Consider the following 15,747-nt stretch of genomic DNA (forward strand, 5'->3'; position numbering starts at 1 on the left):
GAAACAGGCACGTGAGTTTAGTGAAGATTTTCCACACAGCATCCGCTGGTCATGCGCAATAGCAGTCTTTAACCAAATTGTGCTGTCTCTTGACATCTTATTGATGAATAAATCTGGAAAATAGCAATTGCCCTCAGAACTGATGAAATTTTGAACCAGTATTTTGAAAAGAGTCTTTAGTACTTTTCGACTTGAATGATTAAATAAAATACTTTGATTAATGAACTTCAAAACGAAGCTGATGTCAACGGCTTTTGTTACTGGAAACACGTGCCTACACCGAACAAAAACGCTTCTTAATTTTCGTAAATCTTGTTGCATCCACCAACACATTCGAAGGCAGCATCCTTCCCGTATCGGTGAATGTCAAAGAGTGCATTTTTCCCTTCTGCGACGTTTTCATTCCAGTTTAAGGACTCGCGAACGGAAGTCGAAATTGGTGCCGCCGCGAACGGAACGCAGAAACTCGGACTTATTCGTTCAAGGCGGGGCGTTCTTCATTGTCGTCAGTGTTTAGTGATAGAAAAAGATTCAGCCAAAGGATATTATCGCATATTACCGGAGTAAGTCTAATGTGTGCCAAAAACTAGTGATAAGTTCATTCAACTCAAGGGCAAATCAATAAGACTTCAGTGCAACATTCTTAGAAATGCATCACGGTAAATTTTCGTTGACAATGTTCCACGATTGTTCAGCACGTATTTATCAATGAGCTCTAAAAGGAGCAAAAATTCCTTGAAGGAAGAAAAACTTTGGGCTGATGAAAATTTAATTATCATTCCGTCATCCGCCCGCACTTTAGCTGTCAAGAGTCCAAGTGGCGTATTGGTCTGGTGCTGATACGATGAGTGGTATATTCTTCCTTCTTTCACCGATTATGAACGATTTGACAGCAGCTCTGCAAAGATGCTGCGTGGACGGAAGAAGGGCGGTATCCCATTGATGGAATAGTTCAACACACCAGCACACCACCATATTACTTTTCACTGAAAATTTAGCATTCAGATGGGAGGAGGGGCTCATTGAGAGAGAAAGAGGAAAATAAAACTGATCACCACAATAAGGATGTTACGAGTGTTTTCGCAGAGGTAAACTTTGTCGTTATGCTCTGGACGCTAGATATAAGCTCTGACACAGGTTAATAGCTATTTTCCCCGTCCGGTCCTGGCGCCAGGACATGACTTTAATTGCTTTAATTGGTAATCTGATTTGAGTGGGGAGGATAACATACCTTAATCTGCCGTTTACTGATTTCTCAGATGTGCCACTGACCAAGATTTTTGGGTCATACGCTTTCGGGACAATTAGGTATATGAATGAAACACGCATAAATCTATAATGTTATAGAACACGAACGATTTTCAAACGATTATGATCATACTTGGAAAAAAATGATGTCGTGAGGTTATTTAAAATATTATCTAAAAGTTTTTGTAAAGTGGGGCTCCTATACAAAATAAACTGAAATATGATAAATTTTATCAGTTTTCCTTTTTTATAATATTTTTTCAAAACATAAGCATTTTGTCTTCATGAGACGATTTATTGATTTGGCAAACAAGTTTCGCTGAAATTAAATGATGTTTGGTAGGGAAGGATTCTCTCCATTTTAATTAGTGAGAGTTTTCATATTAAACAAATGGTACATTCATGTTATCAACTAAAACAAATTTGTTAGTGTTTTTTTTATGAAGATTGTTACATTTTTTGACTTTGTGGAAAAACCAATGCATTGAAAGACTCCTTCCACCTTCAAACATCAATATTTTTTTACATTTTTTTTTGTAATTCGTTTATTTGAAACGGCTCATACCTTGAGGCTTTAAGGAGCCAAACTCGTTTTTTTTTACAATTGTTTGCTTAGGTCTAGATCACTTTTTTAACACTTTTTGAAAAGAATAGAAAATAGATAGGGAAATATGAAAATAAAAAGAATTATAAACGAAGATCAATAGCTTTTAGGAAAAGGTGTATTTCGAAGATGTAGTCCAAGTCCATCACAGCTAACATATCCCTCACTGGAACGTCGGGTGGTTTTCCTCGGGCCCGAAGGGAATCTATGAAGTTCGTTCTAGCGACAAGGTGGTCCTCACACGACCAAACAATATGCTCGATGTCATGGTAACCTAGGCCGCAACCGCATAAATTGCTGCCAGCAATATTTATACGATAGAGTACCGCATTCAAGGAATAATGATTGGACATGAGACGGGAAAATAAACGAATAAAATCCCGACTCAAGTCCAATCTATTAAACCAGGGTTTAAGGCTTACCTTTGGGAAAATCGAGTGGAGCCACCGACCCTTCTCATCCTCGACCCATTTGAGCTGCCAGTTGACAAGAGAGTTTCTCCGAGCCAAGAAGTAGAATTCGTTGAAAACTATTTTTTTTTAAATTTTATGAGACAATTTATTGTATTTTTTAACAAACATCAATCCCATTTTTTTTTACAAAGGGTGGTTCCCATTTACAACCAACATTGAGAATTACAATAATTGAAACATTTCTGGATTCTATTCTATATAAAATGTAGGTAGGTATAAAATGAGTTTTGACATAGTAAGATAATTTGTTGTTTTGAAAAACCTCTTCAATTACAGTAGCTCTTCACCGTGAAAATGGCGAAACCGTGAGTTTGGCGAAACTTTTTTTCTGCGAAATTATTTTTCTTTATAGCAATTTGACGCAGTATTCTTGAAGAAAAAGCAAATGTTAAAAAATTAAAAAAAATTTTATGGAAATTCAACAGTCGTTAATTCTGATGTTGATTTTAAAAAGAATTCAAAGAAAACTGCATATCTTGATAAATTGATAAATTAACCTTTTAATTTTTTTTTAAATTTGCACAACTTAGACTTTTTAAATATGTTTCTCTAAATTTTCCCCATGGTCAGAATCCTTTCTTTGTCGTATTTAACAGGAAAAAAAATCTGAGACGCATTTATACATTTTTAGACAAAGCTAGAAGAATTTCATCTTCATAAAAAAAATATATTTAGACTGCCCAATCGGGATTACGGATGCCCTCTCTCTAATAAATGAATTAAAATAAAAGATAACCGAAACTCTTTCATCAAGAACGCTTACATTTACCCACATCTTAATATGAATAAAAAAAACCAACAAAATATAGATACTATTTTAGAGCTACTAAGCAAGCTTACAAACATGACTAGCATCAGCGTGAAGTAAGCAGTTCAATGACATTTTCGAATTATTGAACTCTTATCATAAACCATGAACAATGACACTCTACGATGTCGATTGAATATTAAGGTCCTGGAAATGGTTTCTGAATTATTTATCGAAAAGCGTGATAAAATCGAGCGTGAATTTGACGAGTATTGAAAAAATCAAACAGGGGAAAATCGAAAAACTAGTGTATTGTGAAAGGGTCTCGCATCCCAAACAATTCACTTGCAGAGTTTTTTCCTTAATATCAATTTTGGCACGCGACATAGGAGGGTATTTGGGTACGAGAAATATTTCTCTGTTGATTTGAGATCCCTCCCTCTTTCTAGAGAGAGATAGAAAGAGGACTGATGCGCTCTTTTTTTTAATTCTTTCTACATTTTAATGCATAACTTGAGAACTAATCGAGCCAAATAAGCCAAATTTGGAATTGGATATTAAATATTTAAAAACGAAAAATGATTCTATGATAGTTTGTTACCCCCCCCCCCCCAATTCGTGCTTAAGAGAAATGAAAACGGGGGAGGGGTGCTCTTATTCCATTTTTCATATAGCTCGAGAGAAAATCAAGCAAATGGAGCCAAGTTTGGCATGGGAGGGTATTTGAGTACGAGAAATATTTTTATGAAGATTTGAATTACATATTTCAAAGGAATTTGGCATGGGAGAATTATTGGATACGCGAAATGTTTCTAGACCTGTTAGAGAACCCTCATTCCTTATAACGAGAAGATAAGAAAGGAGGAAGGAGGCTCCAATACTTTTTATTAGGATCACTATACCTAACCAAGCAATAGAAAGTAATTTTTCCCTGGGAGTGTATTAGGATACGAGAAATATTTCCAAAATGAATTGACACCCCTCCATCCATACAGATGGGAGATTCAAAGAAAAAAAAAGGCTTTCAGCCAAATCTGCTCTAAATTCGACGGGATAGAAGAGGAGATGAAATTAAATTTGAAATAAGGTTTTGGAAACAGAAAAAAAACATTCAAGAAAATTAGAATTAATCTTCTGATTATTGCAGTTCGAAGCTAAAATTGCAGCTTCCAAGAACAATTTTGAAATGCTACTGATAAAAATCGAAATAAGTTCGAAAGGTGTGGCAAAGCACACCGGGGAAGCTAGTTTATAAATAAACTAGCTGACCCGGCAAACTTCGTTAAGCCTTTGAATTTCGCAAAAATAATGAACATGTAAATAAGCAGAAAATAGGTAAATAATTATTAACGTTCATGAAACTGGATTGTTACCTTCAAACGGAGTTAATCGACACAGTTTTTTGACTATTTTCGTAATACTTCTGTCATATTATGGTAGTGCCTACCTCCAGGGGCAAAAATTTTCGAAGAAAATTTTCCTTGACACCGATATGTTCAATTTCTATTAACCCCAAGATAAGTGCCAAAAAGTGTTTTGTTGAAATGTGTCGTCATTTTAAGCAGTTTTGATCAACTGTCTTTCCTTTTTCGCCAAAACCATGTTTGAAATTTTCTTTATCGTATAGGTACCAAATTTGTAGAAATGGCACAACACTTTTCATGGTATGAAATTTCGCGATTTTTTTTATGCTGCAAATATATAAATATCAAGAAATTTTCATATACCATTCTGTTTTTCGTTATCTATCATGCATTTGATATGTTCTCTGTATTAGATAATCTCCTCTTAATTTTTAAAATCATCTTTTTTATATAGACTTTAACTTTATCATATTTATCGAGAAATGAATGCTTAAGCACTGAACAAAGAAAATTAGATCATTTAATATATGTATGTGTATGTACATGGAATTTTTATTCACAGCAATTTCAAATCATACGGTTATGAAATCTTTTTTTACTTTGAGATCTTGAAATCAAAATCAGAAATGAAATTCAAAAAAGTCTTTGCAAATCTAATTCAGTTTTCATTATCTCTGTTTTGGATCTTGAATCATATTTTCGTCGAGACTAAAATTTTTATTTTCCAAGCTTCTTGTATTTGAAGATGTTATTGAACCAATTATCTGTTCTTGATTTCTGATACTGAATGTTGGATCAAATTATGAATTTTATTTTTACAAAGTCAACCCTTTTTATATCCTTAATTTTGTTTAGTTTTTTAGCACATTAGTATGAAAGGAAGAAGTGGATAGTATCTAACATTTCCTTGGTTTTCTGATGAAATTCACATAGAATTACAAAGTCATTCTATTCTCGAACTAACTCATTACATTCTTGACGTTTACAAAAACCAAGTAAATCAATTTATGGTCGTCTTATTCTATTAATTAACAATTAGACGTTCTCTTGGTGTTATACCATAAATATGAACAGAAGATTCTGTAATGGAATATTTCATTCTTATCGGTTCAGTTGTTTTGGACTTCCACAGTCATACGTAGAATATTATTTTTCTTGAATAATATGACAGTCTTTCATTTAACCGGAAAATAAACAAAACAAAATAACGGAGTAAATAAAAGAGATCAGAATTTTTTCCGCGCGTATCCTGGTCAGGCAAATTTATTCTATCTAAATACCAAACAATATCCGGGCATTTGATTTCAAAATTGTCAATCCAAAATCCGGGCAACACCAAGCAAATTTGGGCTAAATTCAGAAACTACTTAAAAAAAAAATTAAAACGAAAAGCACTTAAATAATTTTTTTTCTTCGAAACACATCAGAAATTTTGAATCGTATTTTAAGCATCCAGAAACCGTGCATGATTATTATGTTAAAAGTTGCTCAAAAAATTTCGTTTTAGTACGCAAAATTTAAAAAAAAATTAACTTAATAAGAGATTTTGTTTTTATTTGGCAAATAAAATGACTAAATCCGGAAAATTCGGGTTTTTTTTATCAAAATCCGGACAACCGGGCTGGACAACTTGACCGGTCCCTTTAAATTTTGTTTTATCAATTACCCGGTCAAGTCCGGGTAAAACCGGGCAATCCGGCTAGTTTTGGGTAAATTAGCTTAAAAAATGTTAAAGTTGCCTTGAAGCTGAAGCAAAAATGACAATTTTCGAAAATAGGTATACTCCATGCCGGCTTATTTCGTTCTGTTTTTTTTTTCACCCCAAACATCCAAGTATCCATTTTACTGGTGCCACGTGAAAAGTACATTTGCAACGAAAATGGGCGCCAAAACTTCCTATAGAGGGATGGATGCACATCAGTAAGCCTTGATTACTTTTGGCGCCTTCCTACTCTAAGTGATTCGAAAGGAAAAAAAAATGGAAATTGGGTGCCATGACTTTTATTTGATATGAATAAAAACTAAAAATTAATTTTCAAATTACACAAAAACATTTTCGAAAATATCTCTCCGTTGTGTTATTCTTCACGTGAAGACGAACACAACAACAAAAATCGCATGCAAATCGGATGATCCAGTGAAGAGTTTTGCGTGTTCGCACATTACTGTATGGTCTGTCTCTCTCCCTGTTTTATATATATAGATATGGTTTTTGCTAATATGGTCTTTTTTAAGTTGCAAAAATAAAACCTTTCATCTTTTTTTTTTAAAATAAGCTTTCACAATGAGATTCCAATGACATTGAAGAAAGCCAGCATTCTCAAATATTGGAAAATAAAACTGTTACCTACTTTCATTTTTTATTTTTTAAGATGATTCATTTTTATTGTTTTCAAAAATTCTAATTATTCTATGGTCATACCGGTGGAAGTTATATGTAACTAACATTTGAGTTTTTGCTGTCCACAGCTGAAAATTACAAGATTCTGATAAGGATTGTAGACAGATTGAAGATTAAAAAAAATGACAATTATTGAAAATATGCGATAGAAAGTTTTAATTTTGAATCTTCCTGCCACACAGAACACATCCAGAAAGGCAACTTTAAGTGAAATATCTTTGGTGAAACCTACATACCTTATTACACCCAAAACTCTGCCTTTACTCCAATCATGAGTTCTCAACATTTCTACGCCATTGGCATAAGATGTGAACGCCATTGGCATAAGATGTGAACGCCAGCGGCGATGATTCGATTTGAAACAGTCGGCTTCAACCTCCTAGCGCAACCGTATTGCGTTTGACTGAAGGAAACACAATAAAATCATCACAAGATAAAGAAGGATGGAAACAATGCGTGCGTATGTATGTTGGGTGGCATTAGGAAAACTACAGAGAAAAAAACAATTCCTTGTTTCAAAACACCGGCAAACAACCTCCGGCTGTGCATGTGTAGGGGAAAAGTTTCCTAAATGGGCCTATCGGATTAAATGCGTCTACGGCCGTTTGACGAAATGGCTAACAACACAACATATCTAATCAATGCATTTTGAGGGTGATACGCTTTGAACATAAGGCAAGAAAATTTTTATAAATAAACCAACTAAAATAAAATTTAAAAATTCATACAAGGTTTTGATACCTTTTGATGTGACTTTTAAAAATTATACCTAAAGAAGCTTAAAACAAAAAGTTGGATGGTTTTTGTTTCTTATTCAAATAAACCTTAAAGGTAAAACAAATTTAAGCTTTTGTGATGGTTTCATAATGATAGGAAAGAGGAATAAGAAAGTGTTTTTGTATGCCCCCATCATGTTTGTAAAATGCCGCTACCCTTAAATAACAGGTTAAAAAGAATAAATATTTGATTTTTTTCATTTAAACTTAAAATCTAAGCTCTAATGAACATCTTAAGAGCAAATCGAAGATCTCAAAACGGATTTGATAAAATTTATCTTAGGAATGAAATTCCTCCATATGATGGCAACCCTAAATTATGTTTGTTCCATAAAGTTATGAAAGACATAGATTTTTATAAATCTACAGCTTTGTCGTATGAAAGCTATCAGTTTCTAGCATTTCCAATGAAATTATACGGAAATATTGCCAAGAAACATAAATTTGACTCAAAACATATATAGGCGCGTTTAGCCCGCACGGTTTGAGGTTCGGCTATTTTGACAACAGTTATAATAAAATCAATTTCTCAAAAACGGAAGGAGATTTCAACAAAAAATTACTCCAATGTATAGAAAACAGATGTCTGCTCATGTGCATATAGCTTTTGTACACATATTCGATGTAATATTTGATTAAATCAGTATTCTGCTTAATAGGCGCATATAGCCCTCTCCTCCCCTATATAAGCAGGCAGTAGAAGAAAAGCAAAAAACAGTTTCTCGTTTTCAATTCCCTTTGCCATCTTAAGACCCAGGGGTGGAAAACAGAAGATAAAAACATAAAAAGCGCTCAAATGTCAAATTGATCTGATTAAATCACCGACCAGTGAGCAGGCATCAAATTTTGTTTCATTAGAATGACTATTCTTTTAAGTTGTTGAGGTTTTGCATTGGATAAGTTTACAAGTTTCACTAAACTGAGCATGCCTCATGTATGAAACGACAGCTTTGTTGATCCTGTTTGGTTCCGGCACGAATTTTTATCATAAACGATTACAAATCTTTTCAAAAAATGCTCATTTTTCTCTCGAAAAGTAAAAAATGCTGCAATATGCAAAATTTCTATTTCCCTGACCTAGCTTAAGACAATGCAAAGTTCTCCGAAAGTGCTGAAAGTGAAACTTTTTTCTTAGCGCCTTTGTCTTCCATCTTATCTCTTCTTGAGAACATTTGCTCCTTCAAACATGTTTCATAACTTGGAAGCGTAAAAAATTAGTCAAAGTCCACTGTTAAAAAAATGAAAATTCTAACATTTTTATTTCAATAGATTGAGCTTAACTTTATGGTACAAAAGTGTAGAATACATGAAAATATAAAACTTTGTTGGAAACATCAAAACTCTATCTCTTTTCAGAGCAGAGTTATGAAGGTTTTATATACAGTACCGTTCATAATTGTATAGAAATTGGAAGCAAGCGCACTGTCACTTCGACTTTGAACTTCCATAACTTTTTACTCTGATGATATTTTTGATCCAATTTTTTGCGTTAGACAGATCAACTATCACACTATTATATCACAAAATTTGAGCTTGATGGAGTTTGTGTGGCCTGAGAAACAATAATTCTACGAAAATCGGACTTTTAGGACTTTTCTCATTCAAACTGCAATATCTCTGAAACTACGCTACATTTTTTATTTAAATTTTGCACAGTGATTGTTGAAATATGAAGCTAGCATGTCTGAAGTTTTCTAAAAGTTCTATCGATGAGATTAAAAGTTACGCGAGGTGCAATATTTCAAGCATGGATCCAGAAATGCGATTTCTTTAGAATTTTGGACGATTGTTTCCATAGGAAAATCATATTCTCTGTTTAACAACCAGTAAATGTATTTCAACCGAAAAATCACAACAATATCGCGAGATTTGGATTTCAAAACACAAATGGAACATTTATTCCATTTTTTCATTTCATCATTGCTTTTGCCAGATATTTTTTGTCTGATTGGTTGAGGAAACAATATTGTTCTCATGAATCGTCCAAAATTCTATAGAAATCGCATTTCAAGGTTTATGCCTGAAATATTGCACCTCACGTAACTTTTGATCTCATCGATAGAACTTTTCTAAAACTTCAGACACGCTAGCTTCATATTTCAACAATCACTGTGCAAAATTTCAATTAAAAATGTAGCGTAGTTTCAGAGATATTGCAGTTTGAATGAGAAAAGTCCAAAAAGTCCGATTTTCGTATAATTACTGTTTCTCAGGCCACACAAGCTCCAGAGAGCTCAAATTTTGTGATATAATAATGTGGTAGTTGATCTATCTAACGCAAAAAATTGGATCAGAAAATATCATCAGAGTAAAAAGTTATGGAAGTTCAAAGTCGAAGTGACAGTGCGCGTGATTCCAATTTCTATACAATTATGAACGGTACTGTAGTTTTTAAAACTAACTCGATAGTTACATGAGAATTTACATGAATGAGATGTTCTAAACATTTGTTGGAGTATTCAAATCACACGTTTTACATACGATTTCAACATTCTAGGACGTTTTCTAGCCAACTTATTGCAACTTGAAGTTTTATTTTTTCACAACTTGTAAAAACGTACGAGTAGATTTTATAAACAATTAAAACAGGTTGAAACTTGAACTAAGTGCAACAAATTCCTGTTGGCGCCATTTGTCTCCACGCGTTTATATTTGAACACAACAAGCTTATATTTGCTGTGTTTCGCGTGATTCCATACAAAAATTATTTTCAATTTTTCAACTGCCATCGTTTTGCGTAGCATGGTAATCAATTGTGCAAATCTTGTGCAAAACGTGCGATTTGAATGCCTCAACAAACTTTTATTTAGAACATCTCATTCATTTTAATCCTCATCTAACTTTGGTTAATTAAAAAAACTACTTTTTAGAAACTTTTAAAACAAAACCTCTATAACTCTGCTCAGAAAAGATGGAGTTTTGAAGTTTTTCAAAAATGTTTTATGTTTTCACGCACTTTACAACTTTGTAGTATGAAGTAATGCTCTAAGTATGGAAAGAAAAAAGTTTTGTCATAGTAGTAGACGTTGACTAATTTTTTATGCTTTCAAGTTATGAGACATGTTTGAAGGAGAAAATGTTTTGAAAACCTTTAGAAATGAAATGAAAGACAAAGGCACTAGGAAAAAAGTTCAACTTTTAGCCCTTTTGGACCACTGAAATGGTGGAAAAAGCCATACACTATGCGTTTATTTTGGTGAAAAGCCGTGCACTATGCCGTGCAAGCCGTGCACAAACACTATGAAAATTAACCTTCGCTTTCAATCTACCGCAGGTAGTACACAGGTCAAGCTGTCAGATGGGCAAGATGAAGGTGTCATGAGTTCGATCTTCATCGACAGCATCTCTTTTTTATTTTCTTGTTTCTAGGACGAATGATCCAAAATGATGAAAATTCCGTAAAATAGTGTTCTTATTTCGCTTGAATGCTTGTAGGGGAGAGGTGGGCTAAATGCGCATATTTATGCTTTTAGCTATATTTCAGTAACGCTTGCAATATTTTGATATTTTTAAATTGAAAATGGTAGAAACAGATGTTAAGCATACGTCAAGGCTGAAATTTTGTCGAAATTTTAGTTATCACTAGTTCTTTTGCATGAAACATTGTTAGAGATGCCATATGGCCATATTTCATGGTAACATTTTGTCCACATAGTATTTTCAGCTTATATATTTTTCCTTAATATAGGCATTTAACCTGCCTGATATGGGCGTTCAAAACCTGTCTGTTATTCTAATATCTGATCATTCACAACTTTGCCAAAAGCATCAATTTGTTAAATTTCCGATTTCCAGATGAATTAGAAAGAAAAATCGTTTACATTTTTGTTTACAAAATCTGTACGCACTATAATTAAAGTTCAATATATTATAACAAAACTGACAAAAATCTTGTTTGAATTTTTATATTTTTTTAACTTCATATAACAACTTTTTTTTTCATGCCATATGTCAAAAGCGTATTACCCTCAAACTGCACTGATTAGATATGTTGAATCTCCAGCTATATCGTCAATCGGCTGTATTTTGAATTAATTTCATTAAGCTTAAGAGGTATAATTTTGGAGACTTTATCACGTCACGATGGAATGTGCCTATACAAAATTTAAACAAAACATCTGCGGGGGTACAGAGTATAGGATGGCAATGATTTGTTCGTTTTTGGCAAAACAGCAAACGCAAAACCACTGCGAGACCGTTAGCGGGTTGAAAAATAATAGGGTTTCGTGAGTTTGCTCGAGTGAAACCGAACTGAGAAGTTCTGCTTGCCTTCCATCCAGTTAACGAACCTGATTTAGGTCACCTATAATTAAAAAGATAGATGTTTTCGGTCGAAACAAACGTCAACAACATCATCAACAAAACTTGTTTCAAATTTCTTAATCGTCAGTTTTAACTCCTCTTTGAGCGTCCAGGCGTATGTTAATCTGAAGAGTAAAACAGTACCTACATTTATCTTTCAACATTAAATCAATCTTCAAAATTTATGGTGAACAATCAATCGAAAAATGTTTGTTTTTCTTTGGTTCAACCACCTCATTAGCCTCGAAAATTTCGGTTCATGATTCCATGCAGTCGCAGTTCATCGGAACACTGTGCCGTACAATTGATAGTAATCATAATCACTCGTCATCGCCGTTGCCAAAAAATACACCGACCAGTATGCCTAATCTGTTCTTATTTAGGTTTTCTGTCCGAATTGCTTTCACTTTCTCTGTCACTGACACAGCATCCCTGACCTCGGCTGCTGCTGCTGCTGGAGTGAAATGTTTATGTTCTCCGCTGTCTTTCGGTGGCATTCTCCGGCTCGCTTATCAATCAAAGTTTTTTTGGCTGTAAATTCATAACAATTTTTTCCGCATCCGATGACTAAATCGAGGGTTTATGTTCACTCAATACGTCAGCGGTATTGATTTAGGATAATTTCCTTCCGCGGAGCGTCGTAGTTGTCATCGTCACGTGTTTTGCGTACCGTATCCTTGTGCTTTTACTGCGTCATTTCTGACCTTGATCATCTCTACAAATCCAAGCAACGACGAGGGATGGAAGGATTTCGTATAGCGTATTTGCTGATATTCCATGGTCGGCCATTCGAATGGCAAAAGTGTAATCAACACGTGGGCTGCCTTTTCTTTTCCTGAATCACTAGCGGGCACTAGGTTTATTTTTAGTAGGATAATCCGGAGATGAGCAATCTGAATTTTGTACTTCCATTTGATTGTCACATTAAGAGATTTGCATTTTTTTTTAAGTTCAAACGTAACACACAAGCAAATTATCCGAGGAAATGATTATATAATCTGTGCGCCCATAGTGGCTTAAAATGACCATGGTTATTAATGTCAACAGAATTTGGTGGTGTTTGCCGATCAAATTCTTGCGTTTTTCCATACCAATTTCAAAATCAAAACCCGGGTAACTCAACCTTATTTTAGAAATAATTGTTGTTTGTTTTGACCAAAAAGATAACTTTTTAGATTACAGGGTTTTTGAAAGTCTAAAAAAGTTGCAATTCAACACACCCGAATATGGAACAACTGTACGTTCTATTGCAAATGGGACAAGCATGACTTTTTATTTTTGTTAAAATAGTTCCATTTTATCACACGAATAGATACCTACATGAGGACCCAAATGGGCCTGTGGGATAATTACAGAAAAAGTAGACTAAGTCAATTTGGGGTTATTTTTGAATATCAAAACTGTTAAGGCAGTGCTTGTAGTGCAATACCTTGAAATATCTCGCTAGGCAGTACGTAGCATATTGGTATCGGTTAGATTGAATTTTCTCTATGCCAAAAACATACCCCTATCCACCAGCTTGAAGTTACGTTTTTCATAAAAGTTTTTCAACAGAAAAGTTTCATAAAATAATTCATAAATTGACTTAAGAATCTTAAAACAACAGGGTTCCACATGGAATTTTCCCATACTAAAGGGTGATACGGTCAAAATTTGGCCAAGGAAAAACGCATGTAAATCGGTGAAATCGTTTATTTAAAAAATCGAATTAAATTTCTTTTTCAAGTTTATTTAGTATAAAATCCAGGAAAAATATTCAGTTAGGCTTCCGCTTTTCCAAATCCGGATTGCCGGGCCTTACGCTTAACCCCTGCCATCAGATTTTGTACAGCCACCTTGTCCACCTTCTTCGCCGCAGGAAGCCAGTTTACCTTGAACTGCTGCTCGTCCTTAGCAGTTTTGTTGGTCTTCTTTAGGTTCCGCTTGACAATAGCCCAGTATTTCTCAATTGGGTGGAGCTCTGGCGTGTTGGGAGGGTTCTTGTCCTTGGGAACCACCTGCACGTTGTTGGCGGCGTACCACTCCATGGCCTTTTTACCGTAATGGCAAGATGTCAAATCCGGCCAAAACAGTACGGAACAACCGTGTTTCTTCAGGAAAGGCAGCAGATGTTTATTCAAACACTCTTTCACGTAAATTTCTTGGCTGACAGTCCCGGAAGCTATGAAAATGCTACTTTTCAAGCCACAGGTACAGATGACTTGCCAAACCAGATATTTCTTCGCAAACTTTGACAGTTTCATGTGCTTGAAAATATCTGCTACCTTTCCCCTTCCTTTTGCCGTATAAAACTCCTGTCCCGGAAACTGCTTGTAGTCGGCTTTGACGTAGGTTTTGTCGTCCATTACCACGCAGTCAAACTTCGTCAGCATCGTCGTGTACAGCCTCCGGGATCGCGCTTTGGCCGTCGCATTTTGTTTATCATCGCTATTTGGAGTCAATACCTTCTTGTAAGTCGATAGTCCGGCTCGTTTTTTGGCTCGATGCACGGTTGTAGACGATACACCCAGCTTATTTGCGACATCTCGGAGAGAGAGGTTTGGGTTTCGCTTGAAACTACCGGCAACTCTCTTTGTAGTCTCAGTGGCTTCCGGTTTTCGATTTCCCCCCGATCCAGACTTCCTGGCTGTCGACAAACGTTCCCCAAACTCTTTCATTACATTTGTAACGGTTGATTTGGAAACTTTTACGCTGCTCTTCTTCCTTGGACGGCATTTTGACAACTGAGGAGTGAATTCCAAAATCAAAATAGGAACAACATTCTACACACACACACACCTTCAAAATGAGGGGTGTTCAGGTTTTTTAAATGCAAAATTGAAAGAAATACGTCAAGTTGATATTGACCAAATTTTGACCGTATCACCCTTTAGCCAAAAAGATAAAATTAAAGTTTCCGTAGAACTATACCAAAAATTCATAAGTTTTGAACCCCAGACCCTAAGATATTGAAAAAAAACCTCAACAAATCAATCAAGTCTAATGAACCCTCTCGATCTGGGCTCACTTTTTGAAACATATTTTTTAAATATTTTTCTCACTTTCTGGATCAATGTAATTTTTACATACACTGAATAGACATTTACATGTTCTTTAATGTAGCTCAAACATAACAACTACCTCAAAAATAATAAAAATGGCGTAAAGTACTCAATAATGACAAAAAGGACGAAAACTTCACAGAACTCAAAAACAAAAACAATCAAAAGACAAAATGTCAAAAATACCCAAGATACAGTTACTTTCAAACTATAAAAACAACCAATTTGACAAAAATTAACAGAGATTCTAAACTAAATACTATACAAATAAGACAAAATAGAGTAGTAAATGAATTCAAATAGTCAAAAATAGATAAAACAATGTCATAATTATTATACATATAACTGAAAAGTAAAAAAAAAACGTTCGATTTTGGCAACCCACAGTGTTCGGCGTATTGCTAAGCGCAGTGCTGCCAATTCTACACAATTTTTTTTGCTGGAAACCAGCGATATTTTGCTGGTTTTTGTCCCGCTGACTTTCCAGAAAAAGATCAGCAAACTCAATCGCTGGAAAATCAGCAAATGAAAAAAGGCATTCGAGGAAACCTACAACTGCCTATAAAGCAAATTTCTGTGCTGAAAATGTGCTAAAAAGTGTTCTGTGCCAAAGATGCTTTTACAATTGTCGCTGAATGCCCAAACTGGAGTTTTCATCAACATCAGCAACGGCGATATCACTGACGACATTTCATGTTGATCAGACATCTATCAAACATCTTCCAAGTGTCGGAACCAAAGAACAAATGAAAGGGTTGACGATTGCCAAGGTGTTGCGAGTCGTAAGGGC

At 34.7% G+C, this 15,747-nt stretch overlaps 1 protein-coding gene across 3 annotated transcripts in view; it reads left to right on the forward strand.

Annotated features, from left to right (window-relative positions):
• The first annotated feature begins 401 nt into the window (after nucleotides 1–401).
• LOC129739386 (Y+L amino acid transporter 2) overlaps nucleotides 402–15,747 on the forward strand; it is a 70,674-nt gene continuing 55,328 nt past the window's right edge. For 2 of the 3 annotated variants that reach the window (XM_055730850.1, XM_055730818.1), the window contains exon 1: nucleotides 402–563. The gene's annotated coding sequence lies outside the window, so the exon portion shown is untranslated. Of the gene's footprint in view, nucleotides 564–639; nucleotides 660–15,747 lie in introns of those variants that run through there. The other variant, XM_055730840.1, reaches the window with a different exon arrangement.

This window comes from Uranotaenia lowii, chromosome 1 (genome assembly GCF_029784155.1).
Source record: "Uranotaenia lowii strain MFRU-FL chromosome 1, ASM2978415v1, whole genome shotgun sequence".
NCBI lineage: Eukaryota > Metazoa > Arthropoda > Insecta > Diptera > Culicidae > Uranotaenia > Uranotaenia lowii.